The sequence below is a fragment of the Otolemur garnettii genome, unplaced genomic scaffold, assembly GCF_000181295.1.
Source record: "Otolemur garnettii isolate 467f Iridium unplaced genomic scaffold, OtoGar3 scaffold00020, whole genome shotgun sequence".
NCBI lineage: Eukaryota > Metazoa > Chordata > Mammalia > Primates > Galagidae > Otolemur > Otolemur garnettii.
Window position 1 is genome coordinate 343,082 of NW_003852415.1, and position 10,263 is coordinate 353,344.

A 10,263-nucleotide genomic window follows, 5' to 3' on the forward strand; every position below is an offset into this window, starting at 1 on the left:
CACCTGTGGTCCCAGCTACTTGGGAGGCTGAGGCAGGAGACTCGCTTGAGCCCAGGAGTTAGAGGTTGCTGTGGGCTGTGATGCCACAGCACTCTACCCAGGGGGACAGCGTAAGGCTCTGTATCAAAAAAAAAAAAGAAGTAGACATTTACGTACCTAACAACAGAGCCCCAATACACATGAAGCAAAAACTATCAGGATTAAAGGGAGAAATACATAATTCAACAATAATAGTTGGAGACTTCAATAGTCTACTTTCAGTAATGAATAGCACAACTAAATAGAAGATCAACAAGCAGATAGGTGAGGGGGACAAATGCAACTTGGACTCTACCTAATAAACATAAACAATATAACCTAATTACCTGTACCCTCATATTAATGTGAAAATTTTAAAAATCCAAGGAACTAGAAGGTTGAACATTATAAACTAAAAAGAACACTCCATCTATCAACTGCAGAATATACACTCTTCTTAAGAGCATATGAAACATTCTCTATAATAGAATATAAATTAGGCCAAAAAAGTAAAAGGACTAAAATAACACAAAGTATGTTCTTCAATCAAAATGGGTGAAAATTAAATACCAATAATAAAAAGAAATTTGGAGATTTACATGAACAAAAGTTAGAAATAACTTGCCAAGTTCTCCAAGCTCTGAAAGGCCCCTTCCTCCTCAGCCCAGTTCTCCATACTTTTGGCACTGTCTTAGGCAGCTGGCAATCTCAGATTTTTGCAAAAGCCCTTCTCCCATCCCCTATACCAGACATACACTGATCACACTTGATCCCCAAATCAAAACAACTGGGGGAAGAAGAGCCTTTTGAAGTTGCAACAGTTTGTCATGTAGCCCTGCTTTTCCCTGCAAAAAATGGCCTCAGGTATATATTTCCACTTCTATGGCCAGTCTATAAAATATCCAAAAGAAAGATCTTCCCAAAAGAAGGGAACTAATATTTAGAAAGCACTTCCAAGAGCAAGATACTTTACATGTTCTAAAATCCATGCTTAGGAAACCTCCCATGAATTACTGCCCCATTCTACAGAGGAAACTGAGGCTCTGCTATTAAGTGGCAAAAGCAAGATTCAAATCTTTATTGTTTGCCTTCAAAACCCTTACTTTGCTCTTTCCAGTAACCTCCCAGAAAAATCCCAAATCTACACTTGTTGTGGGCCTCAGAAGAAATGCTACACCGGAGAACCCCCAAAACCAGCTCCATCCCAGGACTGCTGCTCTTCCTGGGGGCATTTTCAAGCAGAAAACAGTACATAACCCTCTTAAGTAATCCCAGCCTCAGTCAGCCAAAACAGGTTTCCCTCCAGATTGGAAGCATCAGTAAATGCCTCTGGAAGCCAGGAGAGCCTCCAGGTTGCTGAGGTGTGAGGAGCTGCAGAGGTGAGTTGGGAGCTGCAGAGTCAGCAGGCTTTCACTCTGGAATAAAATGTGGCTCACTGGGTAGGGCGCCAGCCCCATATACCAAGGGTGGTGGGTTCGAACCTGGCCCCAGCCAAACTGCAACAAAAAATAAACGGGTGTTGTGGCGGGCGCCTGTAGTCCCAGCTACTCGGGAGGCTGAGGCAAGAGAATCACCTAAGCCCAAGAGTTGGAGGTTGCTGTGAGCTGTGACACCACAGCACTCTACCAAGGGCAACAGGGTAAGACTCTGCCTCAAAAAAAAAAAAAAAAAATGAAGGAAAAGAAAAGAAAAGAAAAAGAAAGTTTTCACACCACCTGGCCACCTGGAGAAAGAGGGCTTAGGCCTCTTTTCAGAGCCAACCGGCAAATCAGGCCCAGCTGGGAAAGCTAAATAGATTCTAAATACCAAGGGATGTCAGCGTTCACTAGTCTAATTCTTCATTCCACAGAGCAGCCTTAAGAGAAGGGAGGAAACTTGCCTGAGGACACAGTCACTAGCACAGCAGACCCCAGAATTAAAGACTCTAATAACAATGCTCCATGCCTTCATTTAGGCAGGCCCCATGCCACTTGGCAAGACACTGGACAAAGCTTGGAGCCAAGGTTAATCCCAACATCACTCAAATAATGCTTCATCAATACTTCTAACATTTCTTGTAGGTGCTATTATGCCAGGCATGGTGCTAAGCACTCTACATATATTATCCTGTTTAATTCTCACAACAAGATAGGTATTATTACTTGCCCCCTTTCTCAACAAGAAAGAGATCTAAAGGGTCAAATCCCTTGCCTTAAGTCACAGCAGTACAGAAGCAAGACTCAGGCCTGCCTATCTCCAGAGCTCTTTCTGCAAACTTCCTCCCTCAGTTTTAGGCTTAGCCTCTGGTTGGCTGTTACACCAGGCTATCTGGGATAGACAGGAGCAACTTCTGGAGGCTTCTCCCTGGAGAGGAGTTTCAGCTGGCCTGAAAACCACTGTGAAGTTTAGGAAGTGTAGCTGGTCAGGTAAGGTGGGTGGAAAAGCCTGGCAGGAGTGTAACTTTGACAAGAAACTACAGGTGATTACTACCACTGGGTTAACCTGTGGAAGGCTCAACATCTTCTGTCCAAGAAGAAGCCACACCCCTTCCATACCCTTCAATCCCACACCCACAGTTGACCAAACAGCTTTTTATTTAAAAATAAAGCTTTGACTCTACCCTGCTTGTCAAGATTCCCTGTTCCCGATTGGGCCCAGGCTCCTGTCCCGTCTCCTTGCACCCTGAAGTCTGGCTCAGATCAGCTTCATGTGTGGGCTCCAATTCATGCTAGGGTCCCCCACTCAGGACACCAAGCACCAGCCCCCAACCACAGCCACTCACATCTCTACCCAGAGCTCTCAGAGGGCTTTTTCTCCCAAGAACTTAACTACAAGATGTGTTCATTGCACATCCTGAGGTCACTGGTCCAAATCTCTATTTTATGGCTGATTAAGAAGACTGAAATCCTGGCAGTGCCCGTAGCTCAGTGGTTAGGGCGCTGGCCACATATACCAAGGCTGGTGGGTTCAAACCCGGCCCGAGCCAGCTAAAACAACAATGACTACTGCAACAACAACAACAAAAAAGACTGAATCCTGAAATGTAAAATGACTTGCCCAAGGACACAAGGCTTCTCAGGTGGATGTTCTTACACCTAACAACTCCTCAGACCTGGCATTGCCAGGGTCCTTGACATTTATCTCATCTCCTCCCCAGCAGGGAGTTGGAGCAGAGTCTGATGTATGTGTCAAGGCTGCCAAGCCTTCACTAGCCTGGGCTCCCCTGCCTGGACAGCACTGGAAATGGCCAAGACCCACTTGGTGACTTAGAGGGAGGAGGGACAGTGTCTGCCAGTATGGGGTGAGAGTAAAAAATGGGGGCAATATGGCTCCCTAATACCTGCATGTGATCAAGCACAAAAACTTGCCACCAGCAGAACCTGGGGCCTTCTGAAGAGCTGCAGAGTGGGTTCAGAGAGCTGCCCATCTCAATCACAGGCCATCACATCAGCATCACGCCCTTTCTTAAGCCCTAAGTCAAGATGCAGGACTTTTGCCAAATGCTTGCACATTCCTTTCATTTCTCCAGTCTCTGTGCAGCTGCTGCAGGGCCTTTCCTCCTATGTTGATTTATTCTTTATTGTTCCTGAAATACACCCAGAGGCCTTTGGCACAGGGCACAGGGCACCGGCACAGCATCCAGTCCAAGCCCCATGTACACACTAACCAGGCTCTCTGGGACCTGGGCCAAGCCAGATGGAATGATGGGCCCCAGGGTCAGACCCAGCAGCCAGGAAGGGAGACCCAAGGTCCCACCTAGGCTCAGCCTGTGGTCCCAGAGCTATTCAGAGGCTGGGATGCATTTGAGGAGGAAAAGGAGACACCCAGGAGGCCTAAACCAAGCCTTTCTACTCCTCCCGAGGAACTGGCCCAGTGGATTCCACTCACCTGTGGATTCCCAGTCCCACAGCCGAGCCCTCCACTGTAGGGCTTCTGGACTCAAGGCTGAGCTTCTGGCTACCCTGTGAAGCACCTGTAGAGGGAGTCCCAAATAGGGTCTTCCTACCCTTCCCAGCCCAAAATATCTCCCCTGTCAGCCAATCTAATGGTGCCTGAATTCCTACCATCAGCACTTCATTCTAAGAGTCAAAGCATTGTTCCTTGTGCAGATGAAAATAGCTGGAGAAGTGTGGAAGCAGCCTGGTAAAAAGTGTCAGATAGAACATGAGAAGCTTCTCTAAACCAACAGCCCCTGCAAGCCTCAGGTTCCTTATTGGTGAATGGGCACAACATTGTCTTATATTATTATGGGATCCAACAAGGTAATACACAGATAAAACACAAAGTAAGCATGTTCAATAAAGGTGATTTCCTTTCTCCCTTGCTGGGCAGGGGCTCCAACATCATTATCAGTCCTTAACACGTTGGAGGAAATGAACCGCCTAACTCCCAGTTCCAAGGCTGGCTGAGAGCAGGGTTGGCTGGGCAGAAGCAGGACACAGAGACTCAGAGTCCTAGCAACAGTGTCAGGCTCTGCAGATCTGCAGGGCATGTGGCCTAGAGATCCAGGAGGGAGCAGTCTGGCAAGCAAGTCAAGAGAGCACCCAACACAGGCCTCCTTTGGACTCCACCGTGCCAGCAGGACCTGCAGGGATATAGTGGGTCGAATATTTCCCTAAGAATACCTGGCAGAGCTTCCAGGCCCACAAAAATGAGCCACCCTCTTGGGCTCATTCTAAGAAGAGCAATAAAAAGGAAGGCACAACCACCTGAAGGAAGTCGGGGAAGGGTGGCCACAGGAAGTAGGAGCAGGGACTCAGCAGACTCTGGGGCCTGCAGAAAGCAAGCAAGCCTGCCCAAAGGCCACCACAGTGAATGTCCCACAAGTGGAAGTGCCTGCCTGGTTATTTTTGGCACTTCTGCCCAAAGCCAGCAAAGAAAGGCAGCTGCTAGCAACATGGAAGGGCTGTTCACAAGCAAGTGTGCAAGCCTGTGACAGGGACAGAAAGTGCACCAGCAGGCACCAAGCAAAAGGGCCTCTCTCTGCCCCCTTTCCTCTCCAGCCTGTCCCTGTAAGGTCTGTTCAGCACGCTGCATCGCTTACACAGTGTGGGGACTTCTGCTTTCACTCAGACCCAGCCTCCCAACCACAGAACTCACTAGCACACGCAAACAGACAAATAAATAGCTGGAGCCAGCTGAGAACTGAGCCACACCCAGGAGCCAAGACAGTATTCCTCTGAACTCTTCCTGCATGGAAGCAGCCCTCCCAACTTCTAAGGGGCAGGACTCAGAAGCAGCCCCTCTTTCCAGCCTCCCAAGGCGAAAGTGGAGACAGTCTACTGGAACCTCAAGCAACTTACCCTCTCAGCTTCCCCATTTGAAAAGGAAGGAGTTGGACTAGATGTCCCAAATGCTTTCCAGCTCTGGGATGACACCCAGGACTCTTACCCGGGGCCAGCGGGGGCTTCAGACAGAGCAAGTTCAGGTGGGAAGGGGAATCTGACGGCAGCCAGACACTGACCCCAGGAGCTGCCAGCAGGCTGGAAGGAAGAGATGGAGGTTGAAGGGACAGCCCACATGCCCTCTCACCCAAGCCTCTCTCTCAACTGTGGGGGCCTTCCCCTCCATAGACCCAGCAAGTTTTGGCAACAACAGGCTGGACTGGGGCCTCTGTCTGCTCAGCTACGATAAAAAGCAAGGAATCAAAATCCCTCACCATTTTCCTTCCTTTCTAGACCCCATTTCCTCAGAGAAGTTGGGTGGCCTCGGCAAGAACCCCTTCTGGCTGCAAGCCCAGTATACTTTCTTTTCTCCAAGCTTTAACTCAGATAAACCTTGCCCTGGCTCCCCCTTTCCTGGGACTCCCGGAGGAAGAAGCATTGCCTGGAAAAAACACTCTCACCATGAGCTCCCTGTGGCTGGGAGAAAGGCAGAGAGAACAGGGAGCACGTCCCCGGCTGGCCACAGTACCAGGCTATGTTCCAGGAAGAGCAAGAGCAAGAATGCCTGCCAGGGAAGTCTCTAGCCCTCAACAATGGCCTCCCTCAGGGAGACCACCATCTCCTCCCCTGCAAAACCTCAGCTCTTTCCTGACACGTAGTAATTTTCTTCTTATATAATACCTTGATGCTCCCCATGTCCTGCTCATAATTTTAATTGGTGAAAGAGTCAAAGTGGTCTTTGGAGGAACAACCCCCAGCCCCAGCCCCAGCCCCACCCAAACCCCCATCGAGGTCACTCTGGGAGGCTTCAGGTGAAGCAAAGACAAGGGGACTTTTCTCTAAGCTGAGAGAGCAGCTTTCCTCCCGCCCACATGAGCAGTTCAGCCTGGGGCCTGGGTGGGTAGTCTCCCAGAGCACAGTCTGATCTCTGGGAAGATTTAACCCTCAGCTGCAGGGACAGAGGCCCTCTCAAAGGCACACAGGCACCAGGGTCTGGGCTGGTCTGGGCCGGTCTGGAGGGGAGTGGATCACATAATGTGCCAAGGGCCTAAGGAGTTAGAAAATAAACTTCATTTACATAGCCCCAATGGCCTGGAAGAGGCTCTCCTACCACAAGCGAGACATTCTTCATTTTCTCTTCCCTGGTGGGGCAAAAGGCGAACAAGAGCTGGACCTGGTAGGAACTGGTAAAATGGTAGCTGCCATCTGTTGATACCTACTATGTGCCAGTCACTTTGCATGCATAATCTTGTTTAACTTTCACAGCCTATGAAGCACTATCATTGTCCCCATTTTACAAGTGAGGAAACTGAGCCCCAGGAAGTTAAGCAATGCCCAAAGTCACACTGTAAGTGAAGAAGCTGGAATATGAACCCAGGTCCACCCAGGCCTCATTCCCACGTACCCACCAAGCTTCCTTTAGTCACTGCCAGGGTGACTGTCCACACACCATCCAGGAATGGTATTCTGAGTGTGGGGGCAGAATGGGTGTGGATGAGTTTTGCTTGATGGCTCTGGAATCTGAATTGATCCCCCCACTAACTGTTATTGCTCCCAAATGTGTGATTGTGAGAGCCCATGTGTGGTGGGGTGGAGGGAGGGTGATCTGGATTCCAAATAGCAGTTTCCAGCACCAATGTTATGCTGTAATGCTTCTGATTCATAAAATGAGCTCACAGTCTCACGGTATCCTGAATGTTGCTTCGAATGCAAATGCAATCTCTTAGTAAGAGCTGGGGATTTCAGCCTACTCCACCTAGCCCCAGCCCAACCTGCAATCTCATTCAGCCTCACACAGTCAGAGTTCTAACATGTATAAGAACCCCTCCAACAGAAGGCAACTACTGGCTGCACTTCCTGAAGCATGCAGTGAATCAGGGAAGAACAGAGCTCTTGAGGCTGGTTCTGGACAGATGCATGGGTACACACATAGGAAGTCTACCAACCTAGTCTGGCCAAAGGAAATGCCCAGATTAGCAGATCCCAGGGCAAGTGGCTCCACAACTGTCTTACCCTGAAGTCCCCTTGGGTTCAAATCAAGATGACTGGGACACATACTCCAGGGCCAGCCATAGGCTAGTACCAGGGAACTGGGCTCTCCAGCACTAGAATCACCGACTTTTTGAAAACCAATAGTGTAATATGAAGAGATCCCAGCAGTAAGGTCTCACTGGGTCAAACACATGCCAAGTCCACATTGTTTTGATGGAGATCTTTCACTGATTTATTCAACTAAGGCACTGGATGCTTATAAATGCTAGGCATTGTGGGAACAATACAGAACTTTTTCTATAGAGAGAGGCTACTATATGAAATGTGCTTTAAGCATCTTAAGCATACTGAAAAGTCCTCACAGCTATTCTAGGAAGGGGACATTATATAGAGGCCAGTTCTATGTTCATGACCACGACATTGCAGTATGTGCCATATGGTAGAAATGTGTATTCAGAAGGCTGCTAAGACCTTCAGAAGTAGCATTTGAAATAAAACTAGAAGGATAAGCATAGTGGAGTGTCATGGCAGATGCCTAGTCTCAGCTAGTTGGGAGGCTGAGGCAGGAGGATCACTTGAACCCTAGGAGTCTGAGGTTGCTGTGAGCTAGGCTGACACTATGGCACTCTAGCCTAAGGCAGCACAGTGAGACCGTCCCCCCAAAAGAAAACACAAGCAGGAATCTCCCAGCCACTTGTGGCCATCCCCACCCCACCAGGGGCAAGATTTTTTTCTGGAAGACCCAGACAGGAGCTAGCAAGACCAGAGATCCCTGGATTGGGCCCTTTCCCCTTTCCCACTTCTCCCAGAGGTCTTAGCATCATTGGGCAGCCTCTCCCTGGGTTTTACAGCCACAGGAGGCCCTCAGCTGAATCAGTAAACTACATGTTGTCATTTCTTTTTTTCCATTTATTGAAAGCAGCAGCCCCCAGAGTAAAACACTGGGGCTATTTTTAAATTCCATGTTTAAAAGTTTAATTTTCATCACCATGGGCACTCCATAGCTCTTTCCTGGGGTGGGGTGGGGTGAGGGGCTGACAGAACCATGGGGGGGTGGGGGGGTTCTGCAGGCACTCCATAGGGCACTCTTAGCTGGGGTGAGATGGGGTGAGGGGCTGACAGAGCCACGGGAAGTGGAGAGGGCTCTGCAGGCACTTGGAGAAGTCTGCAGGGGGCAGGCTGTTCCAGTGCAAGTTGTAGGATCTGGGGTCTTCCTCCAGGTTCTTCACCCCTTTGTCCCCTGGGAGTGACACAGACCAGAGTAACCAGCCAGAGGCCAAACCAATTACAGTGGAGACTGGACCAGGGCTATGCAATGAGATGGTTCATCATAGTAATTGACTGCTCATACCCCTATTATCCACTGTCCAGAGGAGGAGGGAAAAAAAGACCCATAAACTGTCCACTTGGGAAGGTTTCTCCTTTCCTCTTGGTCCAAAAGCCATTTAACACCTGTGGAAAGGGTGCGACTCTCTGATCCTAAAAGGGCATGTGCCACAACCTCCCTGGGAGGTTCTGTAGCAAGACAAGTCTTGGCTGGGCGTGTCTGCCCTCAGCCAAGGCCCCCTGTGGGGGGCTGGGTTTTCCTTAGAGCTTAAGTTCTCCTTCCACCCTCACCAGGCCTCCAGTCTCAAGCCTGGTGCTGCAGGGGACAAGGAAAGCCCAGACCTCTCCTCCCCTAGCCACAGATGCCCACAAGGATCCCTGCATACGTGCCACAACAGACTCCGTGGCCAGCCAGAGCCAGCCAGCTCTTCCCCCATCCCACTGCCGCCGCCACCACACACACACTTGCCCTCTGAAGACTCTATGGGCTGGCACACAGGTCCCACGTGGGATGGTGGAAACAGGAAGAAGCCACCGAAGTTGTGATCAATAAAGTTTTAAATGGGGCACGTAACTTCCCCTTTCATCCTTCCAGCAGCTCTCACTAGAGGCTGGGCTGAAACACCAATGGGCTCCACTGTGGGTGGGAGATACCTCCTCGAGGTCTGCTTCTATGGAAGGGAAGCTTGAAAGCCCCGGGACACACCAGCTCCCCCTACCCCCTCCTTACCCAAAGGCCTGGCTCGCGGCCCTCAGAGGGGCAACCGGTGCATGTGCTCCTGCATGTTCGACTTTCGAGGGGGCTTTGACCAGCTACACCAAGCAGGCCATATGTAGGGCCCAAACAAACCCTGGGCTCCAGCGTTGCAGACAGGCACCGTGGAACACTGTACTGACATGGCTGGGCTGACCACAGAGGCGAGGGCGTGCGGGGGTGGACGAGAGGGATGACAGGTCCGAGGCGCGCCAGCAGCGCCCGGGTGCGCGGGGCCAGGCAGCTCTATGCCCGCCCGCCTGCCGCCCGCGCTAAACGCTCCAACGTAGGCCTCCACTGCACTTGCCCCAGTTCCCTGCCGCCCCTGCACCTCTGTCCCCCAAACTCCCGGCGAGGACAGTGTCCATGCCCACTTTCCCGTGCACGCTGGAAGAGGAAGGGGCTCCCGCGCCAAATTCCCGCAGCTCGTGAGCCCCTCGCCGCACCTCCTGGGCCTGTCCTCAGTCACACCAGCAGGTCCCTGCGGACACCACGTTTCGCTCTGGCGGAGGAGGAGCAGCCGTATTCCTGAGCCGCCGCCGCCGCCGCCACGGGCCCGGCGGGTTGGGAGGGTTTTCCTGCCCGGGCCGCGCCCGGGTGGGCGGGGGCCGCGCGCGAGCTGCGTAGCTGCACAAACACTGCGCGGCTGCGCTGCACACGCCGCTGCGGGCGGAGGGTGCGGGGCCCAGGTGGGGGGGATTGCGGGAGGCCACCGCACGTCCACACGCACCAGCTCTTACGGCCGCCCAGGCCTCAAAGTTCGCACGCGGCGGTCCCCACGGCCTCCCGACCCCCGTTCCGGGCCGCGCC

The 10,263-nt window shown here is 51.4% G+C and overlaps 1 protein-coding gene across 3 annotated transcripts in view; it reads right to left on the minus strand.

The window, feature by feature from the left end:
- ELMSAN1 (ELM2 and Myb/SANT domain containing 1) overlaps window positions 1-10,263 on the minus strand; it is a 73,040-nt gene that overhangs the window by 36,393 nt on the left and 26,384 nt on the right. The window lies entirely within an intron of this gene.